Source organism: Nanorana parkeri, unplaced genomic scaffold (genome assembly GCF_000935625.1).
Source record: "Nanorana parkeri isolate BGI_ZX_2015 unplaced genomic scaffold, ASM93562v1 scaffold199, whole genome shotgun sequence".
Taxonomy (NCBI): Eukaryota; Metazoa; Chordata; class Amphibia; order Anura; family Dicroglossidae; genus Nanorana; species Nanorana parkeri.
This window is the reverse complement of record NW_017306467.1, coordinates 1,780,088-1,804,209: the sequence shown is the minus strand read 5'-3', so window position 1 is coordinate 1,804,209 and position 24,122 is coordinate 1,780,088.

Genomic DNA, 24,122 nt, shown 5'->3' with positions numbered 1-24,122 from the left:
GTGGGGGCGGCCATGGCCAGCGACATATTTCGAGACAGCAGTGATCTATAAATAAGCAATTATCTTAACCTCTAGAGGGATAGACTAATTAAAATCTTAATTTTTAACTAAAATGTGATTATGCCCCTTTAACATTCCCCTGGCACAAATTTGTTAAACTTTATTCACTATCATCAAACCCCTGTAAATTTATTTTCGCCCATGTGTCCCTTCACTTCTCACTTTGGAGAGAATAAATCTCTCCAAAGTGAGACAATATGCTCAGATAGTTGGCACTTGAACAAGTGTCCCCTTCAAAATGTCCCCTCCATTCTTTTTCTGGTGAGAGCTCAACATTTTGGATTTACCCTTACTTTTAGTTTTGAAGCCAATGGTCACCAGGCCAAATTTCCCTAGCAGGGATCCATACATTGTAAAAACAGGGATTCTAACTCCTCTCTGCTCTACACAAAACTAAACAAAACATTGGCTTAAGATATGCAAGAATTATCTCCTTAATTCCTAATGTGCATAATGTATTCCAAATTAACAATAACATCTAGTGTTTCTGTAGGTAGGTATATCTTCCTGTAGGTAATTTTGTATAGTGGCTTTCCTTTTTGTTGCATTACCTCCTGGAATGAAAATAGATTTTTGGGGGGTTTGTATTATTTGATTTACACAGTATGCCTACCACTTTGAAGATGCAAAAATATTTTTTTTATTTTGATACAAATAAGACAAAAAAATTTAAAACTTGAGCGTACAAAACTATTCACCCACCAAAGTTTATACTTTGTAGAGCCACCTTTTGCAGAAATTACAGCAAGTCTTGGGGTACACCTCTATAAGCTTGGCACATCTAGCCACTGGAATTTTTGCCCATTCTTCAAGGCAAAACTGCTCCAGTTCCTTCAAGTTGGATGGGTTTCGCTTCTTCAATCTTCGTTTCAATCTTCAAGTCATGGCACAGATTCTCAATTGAATTGAGGTCTGGGCTTTGACAAGGCCCTTCCAAGACATTTAAATGTTTTCCCTTAAACCACTCGAGTGTTACATTAGTGGTATGCTTAGGGTCATTGTCCTGCTTGAAGGTGAAACTCCGTCTTAGTCTCAAATCTCTGGCAGACTGAAACAGGTTTCCCTTAAGAATGTTCCTGTAATTAACGCCATCTATCATTCCTTCAATTCTGACCAGTTTGCCAGTCCTTGCCAATGAAAAACAGTCCCACAGCATGATGCTGCCACCACCATGCTTCACTGTGGGGATGGTGTTTTCGGGGTGATGAGAGGTCTTGGGTTTGCGCCAGACACACAGTAGCATTTCTTTGAAAGCCAAAAAGCTACATTTTAGTCTCATCTGTGCAGAGTACCTGTTTCCATATGTTTGGAGAGTCTCCCACATGCCTTTTGGTGAAAAGCAAACATGTTTGTTTATTTTTTTCTGTAAACAATTACTTTTCTCTGTCTTCTCTTCCATGAAGGCAAGCTCTATGGCAGGGGTCAGCAACCCGCGGCTCCGGAGCCGCATGTGGCTCTTTCATCCCTCTGCTGCGGCTCCCTGTCCAGGGATGGAACTACCGCCGGGGCCTGAGGGTGGGGGGGGCAGTGAGGTCCGGTCCTGGGCACCCCCCCTGGTGGAATATGCGGCAGTGCAGGGTCCAGGGGCCCCGCACTGCTGACGAGCTTCTCAGCACGGGGGCGGGTCTTGTGACTCACCTTCTCTCCCGTCCGAGTCCCTTGTAACAGGCGGCGGGAGAGGAGAAGTGTGTGTCACATGCCCCTCCCCCTGCAGTGCACACCATCTGGATGGGATGCTGGCTGTGAGGCTTGGCAGGTGAGTCCGAATGAGGAGCGAGGGGGAGAGGGGGAGGGGGGGGTGTGGTACAGGTGTAACAGCACACTGTGTGCTGTTATTTCATTTAATTAGAAAAGTGGATTATAATGGGGAACATTACACTGTAAGGTTGCCTATTATAATCTATTTCTCTGATTTAGGGCTTGTTCACACCAAATGCAGACGAGATCTGCATGAGTTTCTGCACACGCAGTGCAGTGTGTATTGCTGCGTTTTTGCCGCGTTCAGGGCCGTTTTTGTCACTTCTATCCGACTTTGTGAGTGAGGTGGAATGTGAGATCGCACTCACAGAGTCGGATAGAAGTGACATTTCAGGACCGAACAGCTGTTCCAGGGCAGAACGGTTCTCCTGCACATATGATTTGCGATGCCGATCTGCCCTGCAACAGCTGAGAAAGTGTTGGAATGCTTCACCTATAGGTGGTCCCACATTCCATCGCCAAAAAACTGGGTGGAATTACATTGAAATGTGTGACCACGCCACCGGTCACACATTGTAACATAGTCACAAACAAAAATTCATAAATGCAACACACTATAGTTTTTTTATACAAAGCATAAAGGTATAACATGATACAGTATATGCAGTGTTATCTTCATTTTAGATGTCAAAAGGGTTTTGTGGCACCCGGTGTTTTCTTTTCTGTGGGAAACAGGTCCAAATGGCTCTTTGAGTGTTTAAGGTTGCTGACCCCTGCTTTATGGAGTGCATGGCTTAAAGCGGTCCTATGGACAGATACTTAAATCTCCACTGTGGGGCTTTGCAGCTCCCTCTGGGTTATCTTTGGTCTCTTTATTGCCTCTCTGATTAATGCCCTCCTTTCCTGGTCTGTGAGTTTTGATGGGCGGCCCCCTCTTGCCAGGTTTGTTGTGGTGCCATATTCTTTCCATAGTATGGTGCTCCATACTGTTGAAGGTTTTGGATATATTTTTATGAACCAACCCTGATCTGTACTTCTCCACAACATTGTCCCTGACCTGTTTGGAGAGCTCCCTGGTCTTCATGGTGCCGCTTGATTGGTGGTGTCCCTTGCTCAGTGGTGTTGCAGACTATGGGGCCTTTCAGATCAGGTGTATATATACTCAGATCATGTGACACTTAGATTGCACACAGGTGGTCTTTATTTAACTAATTATGTGACTTCTGAAGGTAATTGGTTGCACCAGATCTTATATAGGGGCTTCATAGCAAAGGGGGTGAATATATATGCATGCATTACTTTTCCTTTTTTTTTATTTTTTTGTCCATCACATGTAATCCAATAAAAATCCAGGTGATAATGCAACAAAAAAGGAAAAATTCCAAGGGGGGCTGAATAATTTTGCAAGCCACTGTATATGCCCTAAGCTTGTCTGATTCCAAATAAATTGAATAGATTGCTTGTAGTCTGTTGTAATACTGTATATTTGCTGCTTCTTACACCCTACCAAAGTAAAAACAGTAACCTTTGTATCAGAGGCCTGCCTGAGGCAGTGTCGGATCTCCAGTGCTTAGTCATAGTGCTGTTTTAGGAATAAGCACCAGAAATCCCTATAAAAAGACTGGGGGTGAACTGATCAATAGAGCATTAACTAAAAAGCCACAGGAAAGCCTTCTGAGGGAATTGATGGCTAAGTTACATGACTATCACTGCACCAAGAAGCAGGAAGCTCAAAAGCTGCTAGAGATAAATCATTACCGTATTTTTAAGGTCATACTTATCAAATATTCTCTACACATACTAATGCAAACATGCGTCAGGTGTGCCTACGTACTAAAATGACCATTGTACCACACATGTTAGGTATCACCATGTGCGCCAGAGTGAGAGCAATAATTCTAGGGACAATATTCATTGTTAGCTCTAAACTAATAGCCTGTATGGGCTTTTAAAGCATCACCTATGGACACACACAATTTTTAAGCTTGGCATGTTGGGTTTCTATTTACTTGGCACAACCTAGTAGGTAATATTTTGTATTTTTGTGCACTAAAATGAACTTAAGTGTATTTTTGACTGAAATTTGGGGTTTGATAAAGAGTGGTGCTAATATCACGCAAAAAAAAAATTGCAACTGCTGACATTTTTTTCTCCATAGTCTCTACTTTCAGGAAATATATAACTTTTGGAGGGTTTAAGTAATTCTCAGGCCTAAAATATCGATTAAAGGGATAAAACATGAGGAAATATGCATGTTTCCTGACACCAATACATGGCAGCATACAATGGGTATGGCTCTGCCCCCATTGTATGCTGCCATGTATTGGCGTCAGGAAAGGAAAATTAGCGATAAGTAAGTATACAATTTTCTGTTATTTCACAGATTCAAAAAATATATGTCTTTTTTTATTATGCCTCAACATACTTGTACTTAAAGTGTATGTTAACCCTTTAGTCTTTAAATACATATAAAGCTTCAGGATTAAACAATCCACATTAATGAAATCCACAAAATGCCTCTTAAATACTGTTTTTTAATTCTTTTTAATGGTGGTTACGTGATCTTCTTCAAATACAGGGGGCTGAGATTTTGAAAGTTCAGCTGCTATATTGATTGGCTCCTGCTATCAACTGCTGTCAGTCAGGCCTTGCATAAATGGGCAGGGAGGGGGGCATGTCAGTCTGTGATGTCATAGGTTGATTACAGCACCGTATCCTGTAAGTCCCAAGAAAGAAGAAGGTACACAACCTGACTACACTACCATGATTCTGTTTCCATAGTTGGCTTGGTCAAGAAACAACACAAAGTTATGGATTGTGGTGGGGACTGGCAATATCACCATGTATTTATACAAAAAAAATGACAAACAGCGATCTCGGGAGGAGGCCCTGAATGAACAGTGTGCTGGCCTTAGAAACAGGAGGAGGACCTGTGCGGACTGGAATGAACAAAACACACAAACTTCAGAGTGTGATAGAACAATCATAATCAGAACTAATAGAAGATAATGAATAATAAAAGAAAATTATAGCAGCTGCTAAAAACTTATACAAAGTGATAACAGGGGTAGCCTTTTCAGTCTATACATGGGGTTAATATCTCAGTGGGCATGTGCCCAATTTTGCAACACATGTAAAGCTTAGGGACAAGCTTGGAACTGCACATACATAACATCAGACCATGCGCTGGCCAAGTGCAGTTCTTTAATGATTTATTAAAAAGAATGAAAACAAACAGCCACTGCACTCACAAATGTACTGAAACAGGCGGGCATGTAGCATCTGCTTTGGAAGGGCATGTTACTGCAAGCACTAAATTATCATTAAGGTTCTATGCTGGACATTTAGTTATGCTAAATGTCAGTGTTGTCAGCATTCTACACATATTATGCACCTTTTCTGATGGTGTGTACTTACCCTTAAACAACCAAATGTTTAATTTCCTTTTAACGCTGGATCAGCTTGTAGGCTTTCAGGGCTTTTTGGTAGTAATCAAAATTTAGAGCCCCTAACATTACCCTTACACAGTCTACAAAGGCCCCCTGTCACAAACATTTTTCCTTTAACGCCTCAAACCGGATGTGTTTATAGCTCTTTTGTCATTTTGTGTTTTAGTTTCCTTTTATTTTTGCCTTATCTATTTTGCATTGGTGCATGTTTAGGCACTCTGCCTTTACCAGCCAGTGCTGGTACAGGCATCTGATCAAATCACTACTGTCTCTTTACTCCAGAGAATTTATGACTTTAAATTAGAATAAACTCAACTTCTCCTCCAGAAACACCTATATCCCAAACAATCTCATAGGTATTGGCTACATCTCCGACCCCATAAACTGCTAGTCCTGTCACAAGGTGATAGGGAGTTGCAAACCTTCCAGAGTTCCATATAGGGCTTCCTCTGAATACCAAGTGGTGTATCAAAAAGGTTCTACTATTACCTTCATTTCTGTACTACTGTATGTATCTACGCCACCGATGAAAACATTTCACTGTCAGGGTACATATGTTTATTTTGGCATCCAACCTCTCCTGCCACATCAGCCTCATGATGGCACCCAAGAGGCCATCATTTCTCTGTGCCCCAACACAAATAAAGCACATTGTTATTAATCTTTTTTTAAAGAACTTTGTTAACTTTAGCTAGTGTTAAGCATATTTATCAGGAACAATTTTTTTAAAATTATTGAATGATTCTATGATAATAATAAATCAATATAAATAATACATCAATGCATATTTTTTTTTAAATAAGTTCATTCTTTATTAATTATCCATGGAGATGGTGCATTAACTGCAAAGTGGATGAACAAATAATAAGTGATACTGTAAGCATGGGGGCAGTCATATTTCATATACAGATGTAAGTAGATGGAGAGACCCCGCACTCTTCACAGCAGTCCCGGCCAGATAAGAAAAAAGTGGTGCTCGCAGTGATGAATTACCACGCATGGCGCCGTGCAAACACAGGAAAGTCAGGAAATCACCAGCACTCAGTAGTAAAGATAAATATGTCCCTTTTATTGGACAGAAAGCGTCATAGACATCCAAATAAACCGACGTTTCGGGGCCGCGCAGGGTCCCTTCCTCAAGGCAGAAAGATGTGACATATCACACATATCACACTACGCTTTCTGCTTAGTACTGCAACAAACTGACTTTACCATTTTCTCAGTTCAAGTCAGGCAGATTTGAAGATTCTCTATCTATCCTGTTATCTTGGCATTTGATTAGCAGAGTTGCAGAGGGTTGATAAACAGGTAGCCACTTGAGAGAATCAAGAAATATGTACGTGCAATAACCACAGTAAGCTATACAACAGTAAGCGAGCAAAAAAATAGAGTAAAATTATTATTATTAAACTCAAAATAACTACTCACTAAAATGTTATATATTGTTGCCTACATATCCTTGCGCAAGTAAAAATATCTCTAAAAATACTCATCTCAAGTTTCATAAGCTAAAAAATTTAAATTTGATAGTTATATAAGGTAGAAAAAAACTGTCCAACTTTTCACAGCTTCTGCAGTTTTGATCCAGAAGATGTCAAAACAAAACCCCTGGGCAGTTGCCAATTTTGCCACTCAGGTAGAAAAAAATGCTTCCTGACCTCCAAGGGTAGTCAAATCAATTCAACTGATCAAAATATTGGCTTTTAGTAATTATAAATTAGCATAGTATCAGCCGCATGCAAATTATCCAGGGCTTTTCTTTAAATTTCCTTATGGTTTTGCCATTATGTAAGCACTCATTTTACTGTGTTAGACCAGTAATCGAGTGCATTGGTTATATCTCTCTACCATATTATTTGTGTCAGCAATGCTTTTTTGAAGTAAGGTAAAACATATGTATATTACAAAGTTCCGATTTTTGCTTTGACCTCTACAAATTTATTTCTGAACATATTTTAGATGCCTTATATTTTCTCACTAAGGTAACGCAAAGGCAAGTATTATTCAGTATGACATTGCAGACTTTTGACATTCATTGTATGCGGCTCTTGTAGGAGGAGAGAAAAGTGCAACATTTAAACAAGAACTCAGGGGGAGACTTATGGTGATGCGCATTTAGCCCTGATTCACACCTAAAGGTTTTGTAGACTGAAGATGAAAGCTCCAAAACGTTCACCCACCAAAATCCCATACTTCTTTTTCATTTTTATTGAATTATAATATGTATTTATTTTATAAAATAAGACAAACATATCAATCAAACCACACAAATTTTACATTAAAATAGCTGTAAAAAAATTCTCAATTAATATCCTCTCCTTGAAACCCCCTCTACCCATGGTATTCCAGTGACCTATGGTAATAAAGTACTATAAAGCAGAAGGTGAAGCTAACTACAATTTCACTCACATAAAAGAAAAGAAAAGGAAAAAAACTGACATAAGGGAAGACAGGGAAGAGGAGGAAACGGGGAAAAATTGGCAACCGTGCCCATGGAGGACTCCCGACAGCGAAGACACACTCAATCTTCAATCTTTTATCTACTAATTGCACCTAAAAACAGACCCCATTTCCACTATTTCTTGGAAATGTTTTGAACTGTTTTACAATTTTGAATCCAACTGTCCCATATATCCATAAACTGGGGATATCTATCTTGCATCCTAGCCCTCAGTTCCTCTATACGCTGCAGGAAATACATCTCCTCCATCCATTTCTGCAGCGTAGGAGAATCTGCTGATTTCCAGTGCTACGGTATGACTGCTCTAGCTGCACTCAAGAAAGAGTGAAGGCTTTTTTTTAGTGGCTGCTATCCCTATTGCAAAGATAGAAAGTAGAACTTGCTGAGGTGTACACTCCACCCTTGTTTTTGGTTTATGTTCATAGGTATCAAATACCGCTGACCGCAAAGGCACAACAAGAGGGCACTCCCACCATATATGTAACATTGTCCCAAGGGACCATTGACACCTCCAGCAGCTACCTGATATTTGTGGAAAAATCGCATGTAGCTTAGTCGGACCACCTGGTCAAGAGCTTAAAATTCCTTTTGTGTCCTTTACTCGTCACTGAAAGCTTATGTGTCAATATATATGATTTTGTTAGTTCACTCTCTGAAAGCTTCCACTTCAACTCTTTCTTTCACTCCATTATATAGTAGGGCGCTCTTGGGGTCACCAGTATCAGCAATTAATTGTATAAAACCGAAACTATATGCTGCGGTGCTTCCTCTTTCAGACATAGCTTTTCCATCAATGTCAATTCCCTATGTACTTACCCCCTATTCTGCACCTTATATTATTTTATAAAAAACCTGAAGTTGGAAATATCTTAACCACTATCCTCTAATCACAGAGTCTCCAAGCAACGCTGTAAGAGGTTTCAATCCATTCTCTGCCATTAACCAGTAAATAGGAGACAGCTTTGCCTTAGCCCATATAAATATTCTTTGTGCTTCTATTCCCGGCATAAATTCTGGGTTATCCATGATTGGTGTCAGGGGCCCATAATATGCAGAAATCTTATACATCTCTCCATACAGGAATGCTATAGATCTCCATACTTCTAAATTGTGCCTGTTCATATGAGCTGAGCAGATGCCTGTAGCTCAACGCCTGAAGCTCAAAAATTAGCTTTGCTTTAATAAATTCTTTATCAGAGAACGAAGTCCCCAGGTCCCTCTTGCATTTCTAAAGATACATAGGAGTGTGATCAGAAGGGGGTTGGTTCATCAAACAATAAGAATGAGAAAGAGGATGCCTCATGGGATAGGGGTCTAAGCCTTTCAAAGGCTGTGGCTTCCTCTGCCAGCTCCCAGGGGTTATCTAAGTTGGGTTGCCCTCCAGAGCAAGAGCTGTGGGTCAGTTAGTGTCTGTAGTTCCCAGGTAGGCATCCAGTCTCCAGAACAGGTAAAGTGGCAGGCCCTAAGCATGTTAGCTCGCACCAAAGTTTAGAAAGCCAGGTCTAACCGGCCTGGTATAAAGAAGGGGTGTCCTATTATGGGAGAGGATTGTGTAAGGCAGGATGACATGCTTAGGAGACTCTTGTTCTGTTTAGGAACCAGTAATGTCACTCCGATGGTAGCCATTGGACTTATGGAATCCATGAGCAAAGGGATACCCAACAAGGGCTGGTAAAGTTGTGATTGTTCCACCTGTAGCCACAATTTAATGGTGTGTGTTTACAACAATCTAAAACTGGCATCACGTGGGTTGCTCTACGATACAGTACAGGGTCAAGAAACCCTATTCCTTCTTGAAATGCAGCATTAACTGGAATATTAGCATCAATGGAAACACCTGTAAAATGCCTCTAAAATGCCTGAAAATGTGCGTTTTTCAATGCTAAACAATCTCCTTCTCCTAATACCTACCATTCCATTGGCAAAAACAAAAACGTTCAAGTCTGAATACATCTGAAAAACACACAGAAAAGTACAAAATCGCCTGTAAGTGCTCATGCTTAGGTGTAAATATGCTGCACAAAACAGGAGCAGAGAGGCAAATTATGATAGAGCCATCAAATTAAAATATTTCTAACACTGCAGATCAAATGTAGCACAAATAAAAGTGCTTATGTTTTAAGTATAAAGAAGCATTCTAAAGTATAATAGTAAATTACAAAACTGTAATTTACTATTTAGTTACCAAACTACTGCAGTGGGCAGTTCAGGATTGTGGGTGCAGGAGAAGCAGTTAACTTACATACAAAAGCTATTGCAAATACTTTGCTGTATGAGAAACAGCATGACTTGTACTAGACACTTACTTGATGAAACCCTCCAATCTGAGTTGTATATAATCCATTTCCTTATCTTTTCCTTGCGGTCTATAGTTCCCTTTACCTATTATCTCATTAGCAATTTTTGCATTTCGTCCTTATTACAAAGCACATTTTATTGAAGGTGAAAACTTTCTTTTCTTTAATCTCTGGGGACATCATATGCAAATTTTTAATTTGCATAGCATCTCAAACACTGTGTGTATAAACGAGATTGTTTTATATTCTCTTTGATGGATTTAAAACAACAGCATCTATCAGTTTTCACTGTTGCATGTTCTTATTCATACACGCCTTCCAGCATAGCCTCAAAGAGCTGCTCCTTCCATCAAATGAGGTGTGTGTCTTGTCTCAAGAGTAAGTTTAGATTTACATAATTGCATCCCGTAAAGCGCAGAACGCCTTGCGCACTTAGTACCAATGATGAAATTATAAGCTTTGCATGGGGATTATCTGCAGGCACACCCTTTTACAACTGCTGATCCGTATACTTGTTCAACTCAGGTATTAAAGACTATAACAGCTAACAGCTTGCGTTTTTTAAGCTGTTCACACCCCTCGCGTATGTATACACTGAGTGGCCAGATTATTATGACCACCCCATCAGTACTTCTTTGGACCACGAGATGACTCCACGAGATGACTTCGTTGGGCCGCCTCGTGACTCCACGAGATGTTGAAAGGTAATGCGAGGAATCTGACACCACACTGTTGCCCTTCTGTTGTCAGAAGGGCAACCATTGTCTCTCCAACATACTTTGAGGTGGGTGTGCTCACTGACTCTCCAACAGAGTTTGAGGTGGGTTTACTCACTGATTCTTCACCAGAGTTTTAGCTGGGTGTACTCACTGGCTCTTCAACAGAGTTTGAGGTGGGTGTACTCACTGGCTCTCCAACAGAGTTTGAGGTGAGTGTACTCACTGACTCTCCAACAGAGTTTGAGGTGGGTTTACTCACTGGCTCTTCAACAGAGTTTGAGGTGGGTGTACTCACTGGCTCTACAACAGAGTTTGAGGTGGGTGTACTCACTGGCTCTTCAACAGAGTTGGAGGTGGGTTTACTCACTGACTCTCCAACAGAGTTTGAGGTGGGTTTACTCACTGGCTCTTCAACAGAGTTTGAGGTGGGTTTACTCACTGGCTCTTCAACAGAGTTTCAGGTGGGTGTACTCACTGACTCTCCAACAGAGTTTGAGGTAGGTTTACTCACTGGCTCTTCAACAGAGTTTGAGGTGGGTGTACCCACTGGCTCTTCAACAGAGTTTGAGGTGGGTGTACTCACTGACTCTCCAACAGAGTTTGAGGTGGGTGTACTCACTGACTCTCACTGACAGAATTTAAGGTGAGTGTGTACGGTCAGTGCGGGAAGTGAAAACCTATGTTCATCCTTCCTGGAGAAGGGTGGAAGGTCACAGACACACAATGTAAAGCACACTTCTAACCAAGGCCAGGCTACACACAGTTTATAGAGGCAACTCAAGGCCGTTCTAGCTGCCAGCTGACCATTTAACCCTGGGTAACACTGTCTCGCTGCTAGCCAATTTGATTTTAACACTAAGGAATGTTGTTGAGATCTACAGAGACTCTAGAAATATAAAATTGAGCCCATAATTTATTAACCTTCAATTGATCCATATCTATTATCTCAACCCCTTGGATATTCCCCTTGACCCTTTGGGTCAATTTTGACCATTTTGGAAAATTCTGGGCATCATTTCTCAACCTTTTTTGCTGTTATGGCACCTTTTAAAAAAAATGTAAATGCAAAAGTGTAAAAAACAACATGTGGTCCCTAAAAATCCATACCAGACCCTTATGCTGGATATGGATTTTAAGAGGTGACCCACATAAAAACACATAAAAAGGGGTTCCCCATTTATGTTAGGGTCCCCCCTTCACATTTGAGCCCCCTTTTTCAGAGTCCCCCTTTAACTCAGTAGCCCCTTCTCACACTATGAGCCTCCCTTCACATCATCACTTCCTCATTTCATATCAGAGTCCCCCCTCCACAGCGGAGCCCACTACACATCAGAATCCTGTCTGTACTATGCCCCACCACCCTGGTTAAGAAAGGTAGATCGTGGGGTAGCCCTTTAAAGAAGACCAAGATTCAGGCATCTTTGAAATAGTGTGAGAAAGGTTATTTTGAATAATATAACACTTACACTAGGCATTTTGCAGCTACTCTTGCCTAAGCCCACAATAAGTACTACAGTATTATTTTTTAATAATACCATAGTGTGAGGCAGCCATTATGTAAGGTGGAATGCAAGCTATCCTGGACAGCTCTTCCTGTTCCTAGATTCCACCCTTCATGACACCATCCATGTAATCCACTTATCAGAAGCAGAAATGGATGGGATATGCCTTTTGAATCCTAATACGCTCCTGTGAGGCTAGAGAAGCAGAGAGTGCCTCACCATGGTCATACATTGTCACACATTAAAAACACAAAAACTTTATTTTTTTTAAACTATAGACCACCCTTAAGAATTGAAGCACATGCTAACATGACTGCCTATAGTACACATCACAGTGCCACTGTATCAATGATACTGGACTGCAGGTCAAATCTGGTGTGCCATATTAATAACAATAATCCAATTCCCAGGAAGAAAATAAAATAGTCTGGTTGAAAGAAAGGTTTACCTGAACTGTAAATGTAGGGAATAGTTGTTATAGTCTTTTGGTAGAAGGAACAGAAAATCAGTGAGATGTCATTAATAGATGGGGCAAGGTCTAGAAAGCCAAAGTCTGCATGCCCACAGGGTCCAATTATATAAATCTAGGACTGTTTACAATCCATTTACTGAGAAATCCAGTATTTGTTTTGAAAACCATTGCCTCATCCGATGGCTGCAGTGGTTTGTTATTCAAGAACAGAAGCAAACTTGCTTTTCATTGCTTGTAGCAGTGGAACATTCAGAACTTTTCTCCTACTAATTCAATTAGATTAGGATGTAAACAAACTCAAGCGTGCATCCTAGTAAGTCAACTTGTCCGACATATTACACAGGGCTCATTAGGCATAACCAGGAGATGCAAGTTATAAATAGAGAACAAACTGCAGTGTTTGTTTTGCTTTTTCTAGAGGTAAGAAAATGTTTGTTTTGCAGAATATAGTTAAAGAATCCTTTCCATATCCTTCCACTGGAAATATAATAGTTCAGTGTCAAAATATAAAGCAGGTTTTCAGCCAGGATAAACCAGGTTTTCAGCCAGGATAAACTGGTATTGACACCATGGGGTTGATTTACTAAAGGAGTATCGCATGTGCACTCTGCAAAGTAATTTTTCACTTTGCAAAAGAACCTTCACTTAGCTTAATTAATGTGGTGAAAATGCACTTTGCAAAGAGCACATGATTTGCTTGCTTGCACATGATTTGATGATTTAAGTCAGCAAAGATTCACCTCATTCACTAAGCTAAGTAAAAATTCCCTTGCAAAGTGATATTTTACTTTGCTTAGTGAACAGCTTATACTCCTTTTGTAAATCCACCCCAATTCTATGTGTACTCTTTTTTTTTTTTTTTAGTTTTGTTGTAGTTGCACTAATAAAAAACTTTCCTACAGATAAGAAACTGTTTTTTATCAAGTGATTTTGTTGGAGGGAAGTTCAGTGATAGATATCCTATTCTGTTGATTGGCTACTTGGGGTATATAATGCACATAAGCTTATATGCATGTTATGCTTCCCACAATTTGTGCTACATTATTTTCTTTTTTTTCTAAGCTGCACATTGAAAAACAAAAAGAGGACTAAACTAAACAGCTTTTCACATTATATACAGTTGTAGACAAATTTGTTGGTACCCTTCCACTAAAGAAAACCCCATAATTGTCTCTGAAATATCTTTAAACAGGTCAATGTCATTGTCATTCATCATTGGTTATTCCATATTTAACAAAAATCAGACTGTGCTTTTGGTTAGACTCAACAGAAAATGTTAGATAAAATAAATGAAAATGGCATGGACAAAAATGATGGGACTCTTAACCTAAACTTTTGTTGCAGAACCTTTAGAGACAATCACTGCAAACAAGCAATTTCTGTAGGTCTTAGGCTGGGCACACACCTTACAACCATCGCAAGACTTTTGTCTTGCGATGGTTGTAAGGTACTTAAAAAAACGTGCATAGGCAGATCGTACTTGCGATGATCGCAAGCCATGCCCTCTGAGGGGCGAGCTTCCGATGACCGCAATGACGAACGGGCAGTGTGCGCTTGCGCACATCGGCCCGGCCGGCTTTTATCTTACGAACATGCCACACACCCGCCGAACATCGTACGATGCTCGGCGGGTTTTCAAACATGTTCGTAAGTTTAAAGTCGTGCGACCTTACAGTACAGGATTTCCCGCGATTATCGTACGATTATCGCAAGGTGTGTGGGGACCTTTAGTGAGACTTCAGCACCTGCCAGCAGGTTGCTTGACCACTCTTTTTGAGCAAACTGCTTGTTAGAATATAACTAACTATACTAATACTGTTTATAGGGTAGTATTCATATAGGGATTATGTATGAATGTGAAGAACATAAGTGATGATTGATTTTCTATATATACATTTGTTCAGTTTGGGAATATATGCAATCAGACTAGAGTCTACGGTTTTGGTTGTATTTGCTGCACATATGTTACTCATCAATCATGATGGTAGAGATGGTTAGAACCTCCCACATTCCTAATTACTGAGAAAGGCTGTGAGAGATATTCTAAATCAAAGTGTATGGAGTATTTACAATGTATGAATTATATCTCTTTACTTTAATATTTCTTGATTAAGTTATTCATATAAGAAAGAACATTGAATTATGTATAAATATTGATACATGCAACATTATATGGTGTATATGATAGTTGAATGCATTTTAACTTGTAGTTAAAATGAGGAAAAAGGTGGGGGCATTTCTTTCCTCCCATCCCCCTCACTCCTATAAGTAGTTTCAGATTACAGTTGAAGAATATATTTCACACAAAGGAGACACACATGTGGGCATTCTTATGCTGGTCACACACCTTACAACCATCAGAAGACTTTAGTCTTGCGATGGTTGTAAGGTACTTAAAAAACATACAATCTGCCTATCTTGGACAGGCAGATCGTACTTGCGATGATCGCAAGCCGCGCCCCCCTGAGGGGCGGGCATCCGATGACCGCAATGCCGAACGGGCAGTGTGCGCTTGCTCACACCGGCCCGTCCGGCTTTTATCTTACGAACATGCTACTTTTTTTTAGCGCACACCACCACGTTCCTATCTTACGAACATGCTACTTTTTTTTAGTGCACACCACGTTCCTATCGCAATGCGTTGGTGTGAATTGTGTCAGTCCGTAACAAGCTATATCGCCCTGATCACTTCTCATTTGGTTTTGTGAAACTGGATGTCAGATAGGATAAGATGAGAGTGTTATGTACTCAAAACAAAACATTTCTATTTTTAATTATTTTTGTTACATTATTAAAACTTACCCTTGTTGGCACACACTCTAAACACTACCTTTTTTTTTACAAATGCTACTGTAAACTCCCCATTATCCAGCATTCAAGCAACAGGCCTCTCAAGCAACAAGCAAAAAAATTGGGGATATGATATGTCCTTGGGTTTTTTTTTTTGCAGGTGGTTTGATGCACGCTTAATAATTATCAATTGCTTTGTGCACACTAAATAATTTCATTACCAATAAATAGATTTATTTAGTTGCCAACATAATCCTATGTTTACATCTTGCTGCTGGTGGCTAGATTCTGTGGTCGGCAGTGGATTGTAAACAACAGGGAGCAATAGCCAGCCTGCTATTGGCTATTTCAAACGGCAATAGCCAATAGCAGGCACCCGCCCACTAAGTGGAGGAGTGGACACAAAGAGAAAAAGTTCTCTCTCAGGTCCACTCCTCCACTCAGTGGGTGGGTGCAATAATTAGCCAGCCTGCTATTGGTTATTGCAATTTGCACTATCCAGTAGTAGGCTGGCTATTGCATCCACCCACTAAGCAGAGGACCAGACCTAAGAAAGAACTTTCTCTCTCAGTGACCGCTCCTCTGCTCAGTGGGTAGGGTTTCAATAGCCAGCCTGCTATTGGATATTGCAATTTGAAATAGCAGTCTGGCTATTGCTCCCGGCTGTTTACTGCTGTCACGGGGGGAAGGGGAGTGGTTGCTTGAGAGTTACTATTAATTCTCAAACAACCAGAAACTACAGTTATCCGGCACCTATCGATCCCGAAGGGTGCGGGATAACTGGGAGTTTACTGTACTTTTATTTTCTCTTGAAGGAAAAAATTATCCAAATATAATAATATATATTAATATTATTATATATAATATAGAAAGTAGAATGGCATGTGTGTTTATGTACTCCCCTGCACTGTGCTGGAGAAAATTGAGGTTATCAATCTGACTTCACACCCAGGCAGGGGTTCCTGGATCATAAGACTGGCTGAAGAATGTTACAAATTCTTTACAAAGTACAACAGTTCCCATGTATTTCAAATGCATATTAAAGAAGAACTATGGGGTTAAGTCTTAAGCGAACGCCGGTATGTGTTCGCTCACCTCCCGATCTACTGAGCCGACCTGTGACAGTCTCATTGTCACAGACCGTCTAGAACTATGAGGTGAGTGAAAAGCACTTTCCTCATAGTTCTCCTTTAAGCTCTTTGTCTGCTGATAATGAAGCATATGTAAAATGTTTTCTTAGTTTTGGATAGAGTAGAGAATAGTTAAGAGTCTGGTTAGGGTTTCTTTTCAATTCCTGTACCAGAGGCACAACATGAAATAAAAGGAAACAATCCCTTTTAAAGAATATCTAAAGAAATCTAAAGAACAAAAATGTAAAATATTGCAGCTTACCAGTCCTTAGATGTGGTAGCTGCATTGGTTTTCTTTTTTGCAGTCTAAAAACATTTTCAGCCTGAACAGGAAATACTTGTTAATGCTAGAAATCCAGTGTCCTTCTCACTGTCTGTGAGCTGAACCAAGAGCACAAAGTTACTTTCTGAACTGTTTTCTGAAAATGACAAATTCCCCAGCCCCAAATGTACTGGAGATGAAGAGAGGGGGAGGTGTTTGTAGTCCAAATCAGGACTAGGATGACATAGATGCTCTTCCATAGATACAGTACGGTGAGTAAGCCCTCTCCTCCTAGGCCAAAAAGTGTTTAAAGGTCTAAAGGGTAAAAAGTCTGAAAAAAAGAAAACTAATGCAGTCACCACATCTAAGGACAGTAAGCTGCAACATATTGCATTTTTGTGTTTAGCTTTAGATATGCTTTTGTCACTGAAATATGTCTCTATTTAACTGGCGCACGCAATTTTAAAGCTTGACATGTTTGGTGTCTATTTACCCGACGTGACCCGTCTTTTATATTTTACCAAAAATATGGGTAATAATAAATGTTTTATCATTCAATATAGGGGAAAGTTTTTTTTGTTTAGTTTTTGCGCTAATTTTCCTTAATATAGTAAAAAAGAAAAATTTATTTCAGTACAGCGTTGCATGATGGAATAAATGACATTCAAAGTACCGCAGCACTGAATACTGAAAAATGGCCTGCATGGGAAGGGGGTTTAACACCACGGCCAGCAAGTGGTTAAAGATTTCCTTCCACCTTCCTGCTCTGGTGACACATTTTAGGGTTTTGGATTTCTGTACTTTCTTTACCAGATAAAATGTTAATAGGACAAATAAAGAGTAATCTCATCAGCAGGCACACAGCAATAAACCTGACAGGGGTTTTAAAGAAGAACTGTGGGCAAAATACAAATGAACCCTTGCAGTGAGGCTACCCCCACACTGCAAGGGTATAGCTGCTCCTTGTGGTCAAGGGGGATAATAAAAAAAGATAGACTCACCTGATCCTAGATCCCACCAGGTTGTTAGGCCGGTCCCCGCAGCCTCTTCTCTCCCAGGCTTTGGTGGTCTAAGCCGTAGGAGGGGGAAAGAGGTGAGTGGTCACTGCCGCAGGACTCTTGGTTTGCCCAAATGCAAGGGTTGTTTTGAAATTTGCCTTCTTCTTTAACACTTTTGTACTCTATGCAAACTAAAGAAAATTCTTTGGACTTACATTCACTTTAAAGTGAATATAAGGAGATTTAACCTGGCTGGACCTCTGATAAGAGCTCTCAAAGGGGCAACAATGGGGGAAATTTATCAAGCAAATTAGCAACATAATTAGTCACAGCTCTTGCTGCCTCTTTTTCAGCAAAGTATCTGCGACAGGTATACAGACTGGTGCGTCTACATTCCTGGGCAGTCAAGTTTGCGACAGTTGTCACAGGTCTGAGACAGATTAATTGCTGAAGATGTGACAGATTTCTACTGTAAACCAGCCTTTCTCAATCACTGTGCCGTGGCATGATGCAGGTAGACCAACCGTAAGCAGTATGAAAATGAATGAGGGCCCATTCACACCCAATGTGTTGGGGCTTTTCTGGATGTTTTTTTCAATGCAAGACAAGGCAATATGCTTCGTTCCAGATGGGCTCAGTTCACACCACCACGTTGTAGTGGTCTGTACTAAAAAAAAAGTACAGCATGCAGTACTTATTATCAGTGCAGCGCAATGCGACGCGGTAAAGCAACATCACGCTGCACTGTGCCCATAGAGTTTAATGAAATATCACTTGTAATATTTCAACAACGTTTGTGAAAAGGACACCCATCTAAAGAGCCGGGTGCCAGCAGAGGCACGCTATGGCCGTCACTAGTAATCCAATGAATGTAAAGTCGCACTGAACAGCCAAGCTCTGGCATGTTTCACCAAAAAAGGCTTAATGATGATAGCCCTATGATGAAACATGTCAGAGCCTGAGGATCTTGTCATGCTTGTAACACTGCAGATTCCTGGGAATAAATGTTTTTACATCGAGGTCCTGGCTGTGGAGTGTGGCTTTACATACATTGGATTTCAATAAAGTTGTACAAAAAAGGAAATAGTGTGAAGCTCCATTCACACATAGCGTTTGCGTTTCCCGCACGGCTTTCCTGATGTGAAGGAGGGGGGGCTCTGATGTAAAGATGGCACTCTGATGTGAAGGGGGGCTCTGATGTGAAGGAGGCTTCTAAAGTGAAGGGGAAACTCTGATGTAAAGAGGGGACTCTGACGTGAAGGAGGCTTCTAATGTGAAGGAGGCTTCTAATGTGAAGGAGGCTTCTGATGTGCAGGAGGCTTCTAATGTGAAGAGGGCCCCTGATGTGAAGGGGGCTTTCTGATGTGAAGAGGGGCTCTGATGTGAAAGGGGTAACTCTGATGTGAAGGGGGGCTCTGAAGTAAAGAAAAGACTCTGATGTGAAGGAGGCTTCTGATGTTAAGGGGGAACTCTGATGTGAAGAGGGGGCTCTGATGTAAAGATAAAACAGTAGAGAGTTTTCCTGGCACACTCACAAGCCAGCATGTAAAAAAACTTGTCTCACCACTAAGGTTAATAACAGAGGTTTGGATACACGTCTTCTGAAGAAAATGTGAAAGCCGCACAGCCGCGCCAAGGCACCTCTTATAGTGCGGTCCTAACTCTAAACTATGAGAGTCTCCATCTTGGAGCACATGGGTCAGAAGATTTAGAATTGGGTGCAGGTTTGTCAGGAAGCCCGAACTCCCTAAAAGGCACAGGAACGCACAAGGGATCCCGTACATCCCAATGGCAGCTGAGAACCCGCCATGCATTACTGCACCAAATCAGTCAAACAAAACAAATGACAAACGCACTCAACAATGCGTCACCAGCTATACAGTAAGGTGCACATGAAATGGGCTTTAAACAATAAAACAGTAGAGAGATATTGTGGCCTTTTAGGGAGGTCGGGCTTCCTCCTGACAAACCTGCACCCAATTCTAAATCTTCTGACCCATGTGCTCCAAGATGGAGACTCTCATAGTTTAGAGTTAGGACCGCACTATAAGAGGTGCCTTGGCGCGGCTCTGCGGCTTTCACATTTTCTGCAGAAGACGTGTATCCAAACCTCTGTTGTTAACCTTAGTGGTGAGACAAGTATTTTTACATGCTGGCTTGTGAGTGTGCCACGATAACTCTCTACTGTTTTATTGTTTAAAGCCCATTTCGTGTGCACCTTACTGTATAGCTGGTGACGAATTGTTGAGTGCGTTTGTCATTTATTTTGCTTGTCTGATGTAAAGATGGCACTCTGATGTAAAAGAGGCTTCTGATGTGAAGAGGGCCCCTGATGTGAAGGGGGGCTTCTGGTGAGAAGAGGGGCTCTGATGTGACAAGGGTAACTCTGATATGAAGGGGTGCTCTGAAGTAAAGAAGAGACTATGATGTGAAGGAGGCTTCTGATGTGAAGAGGGCCCCTGATGTGAAGAGGGGGTTTCTAATGTGAAGAGGGCCTCTAATGTGAAGAAGGGGCTTCTGATGGGATGAGGGGCTCTGATGTGAAACGGGTAACTAATGTGAAGGGGGCTCTGAAGTAAAGAGGGCCCCTGATATGAAGGGTGGGCTTTCGAAGTGAAGGAAACTCTGATGTGAGAGGAGGGAGCTCTGATGGGAAGAGGAACTCCGATGTGACGGGGGGCTCTGATGTAAAGAAGGGACTGTGATGTGGAGGAGGCTTCTGATGTAGAGAGTCCCTAATGTGAAGGGGTGCTTCTGATGTGAAGGTGGGCTCTGATGTAAAGAAGGGACTCTGATGTGAAGGGGGGCTTTGATGTAAAGAAGAGACTCTGATGTAAAGGAGGCTTCTGGTGTGAAGAGAGCCCATAATGTAAAGAGGGGGCTTCTGATGGGAAGAGGGGCTCTGATGTGAAAGGGGGAACTCTGATGTGAAGGGGGGCTCTGAAGTAAAGAAGAGACTCTGATGCGAAGGAGGCTTCTGAAGTAAAGAGGGCCCCTGTTATAAAGGGTGGGCTTTTGAAGTGAAGAGGGCTTCTGATGTAAACGGGACTTGTGATATGAAAAGAGGAGTCTGATGTAAAACTGTAAAAAAAGGAAACTCTGGTGTGAAAGGAGGGGACTCTGATGTAAAGAAGGGACTGTGATGAGAAGGAAGCTCCTGATGTGGAGAGCCCCTAATGTGAAGGGGGCTTCTGATGTGAAGGTGGGCTCTTTGTAAAGAAGGAACTCTGATGTGAAGGGGGCTTTGATGTAAAGAAGGGTTTCTGATGTAAAGGAGGCTTCTGATGTGAAGAGAGCCCCTAATGTGAAGAGGGGGCTCTGATGTTAAGGAGGGTTCTGATGTGACGAGGGTCCCTGATTTGAAGGGGGGGGGGCTTCTGATGTAAAGAGGGACTTGTGATGTGAAGAGAGGACTCTTCGCTCTCGGCGGGACCGGAGCGTGAACAGAGGTGAACCGCCTCTCTCCCGGAGCACACCCCATGTTGCTTTGGAACCTGGTGCTAAATCATTCATAGACGACCTGATTCTGGATCAGGGTTTCTATTGAAAGACATCCCTTGAGCCAAGCTTTTAGAAAATTCAAAAAAAAAGAGTAAAAAGGAGAGTCTGGTGTGAAAGGAGGGGGCTCTGATGTGAAGGTGGGCTCCTAGTGTGAGAGGGGGAACTCTGATGTGAAAGGAAGGGGCTGCTGATGTGAAGCGACATACAAGTGTGTCCTGTTGCAGAGTCAGAGAATGCACTGTAAATCAGGCGGGTGCTTGGAGTGACCACCGATGGCACTGCGTAATATCACAAAGTCCAAAAATGTCACCTGCACACCATTTAAATGTGAAGAAAGTCCAGTTTAATGACACATGTTTGTCATTCAAATGCAAACGTTTTCGGGGCCTCACAGGGTCCCCTTCATCAAGCTTAGAATGACTATTCTGAGCCTGATGAAGGGGACCCTGTGAGGCCCCGAAAAACACTTGTATTTGAATGGCAAACGTGTACCATTAAACTGGACTTTCTTCACATTTAAATGGTGTGCTGGTGACATTTTTGGACTTCCTGATGTGAAGGGAACTCCTAATATTAAGGGGTTCTTCATGTAAAGGGGAACTTTGATGTGAAGAGGGAGATTCTGAAGTGAAAAGGGAGGGCTCTGATGTGAAGGGGGGGGTTTTATTGAAGGGGCAGAACATCACTTTTTTTTTGTTTTTTTGCAAGAGGTCCCTTCTGGGATGCCTTGAGATTTTGCATACTTTTAAGGGTGCCGTGCCTGAAAAAAGGTTGAGAAACACTGATCCAAACGGATGCATAATTAAGAAGTGGTCAGGGTCGGGTTTCATTCTGTTGCAGTGTTACTTTTAGAGCAGCTGAAGTAGTAATTTATGACTCACGCTGTGACCTTGTAATAAATCAGTCTCACAGTTTGTCTCAGTGCCCCTGTTTAGCACTGCTTTGCCATGTGACAGAATTGATAAATGTCCCCCCAATAAATAATAGCCTGACACTACTAGCTGACAGGCTTTCTCCATGCTTGACTATGATTGGTTCCTGGTAGTAGCCAAGTAATGCTGTGTTGTAGAATGATGCAAGAACATAAAGCAGTTGCACATTTTTTAAACAAAAATGTATTTTGAATGGCATACCTGTAGGCCACGTGTGGCCTCTCCCAAACCTATCAGAAAAACTCTTAGGCAGGCAACGCCCTGCCCCCGTTGGAAGTGCGCCCCAAAGACCGGAAGAATGAGGGCTCTGGTTCGTTCAAGCCACCACAGCCTTCGCCGCTGCCACTGCAACAGAGGGAGAAAGTGCACTGCGCATATTTTAAACTAGCAAGGGTGCTCATTCCTGCAGTGCTGGGGAAGCTCTTCCAACAGGGGGGAAAGGTGTGATTGCTTACCTAGGAGTTTTTCTGAAAAGCTTAGAAGAGCTACAGGTATATTATTCAAAAGATTCTTTTATATAAAAAACAGTTTTTTAATGTACTGGCGGCGCTGGAATGCATTAAACATTTTTGCTAAAAGTGAACTAACCCTTTAAAAAGGGAAAGAAAGGTATAGAGGAGGTCTTCCCAACCTAGCATATAGAACTACTGTATGTGTGTATGTTTATGCATAAAAATGTGCATTTATATGAATTCTTTCTGATTTGAAAAGAAATGCTATCAATCTATTCCCGAGAATTTTATTTTTTTAGACACATGCAAGGTAAATTCTGAGAAAATAATGTCACGAAGCAGGACCGTCTTGTCAAACCGCTATGCAGCAGAAAATAATATCCCTGTGACTGGCACCTGGTAATGTGTATTATTACCTGTTACTATGATTTATCATTTAATTTTGACTGAGCAGCTGCTAAGACTGATTGATGAATAGCGCTCCGTGCTTCTGTATAGTTGGGATACCTGTTTGTTAATACAAATTTCCACATAGTGGCCTTTAGTAAAAATTCCAGGCTCCTAGTAAACATTCTAATCTTTCTTCATTTATATGCAGATTCTCTATTGATGGGAGAGGAATTACCAGTAGGTCCCAGGCATTGGCTAGTGTAATATGGAGTGAAGGCTTTGTACAATGATGTGTAGTTAGTAAGAAGAAAGGCTTCAGGTACAGTAGGGTCCTTGCAACATACAGTATCTTTCATTTAATCTGCTTTTCCTTTATGTGCAGTTTTGTATAGCTCTTGTGCACATTTCCCAAGCTCCCTCTCCCTTTCCTTCCAATCCTACCTCTCTTCCATTCTTCCTTCCTTTTCCTCTCTCCTGTTCCCTGTGTCTGCTTTCCCTGCATTCTTCTCCTAGTCACACTCTTTTATCTCTCTGTCACAGTCTTTCTGTTTCTGCTTCTTCCAGTGGCAAACATTCTCCTTTCCATTTTTCTCTCTCCCCCTTTTCTCCATCATCAGCGAGTGTAGTGTAGTGCATTGCCTTCCTCCCTTATTCTCTACCTGAGTCTTACTGCATGCTGTCTCTCCTGTGACATTCTCTCTCTCTCTCTCTCTTACACACATCCCTCTGTCTCTCCTGTTACCTTCTCTCTCTCTCTCTCTGTCATCATTATGTCTTTCTAGTGACATTCCCTCTCTCTCTCTCTCTCTCTCTCTCTCTCTGATATCTCTTGTTATATTCCCCCTCTCTTTCAATCTCCTGTTACATTCCCTCTCTCTTTTTTCCCCCCTCTCTCTCTCTCTCTCCCTGATATCTCTTGTTATATTCCCCCTCTCTTTATCTCCTGTTTCTTTCCCCCTCTTTCTCTCTCTTTATCTCTCTCTCTCTCTCTCTCTCTCTCTCTCTCTCT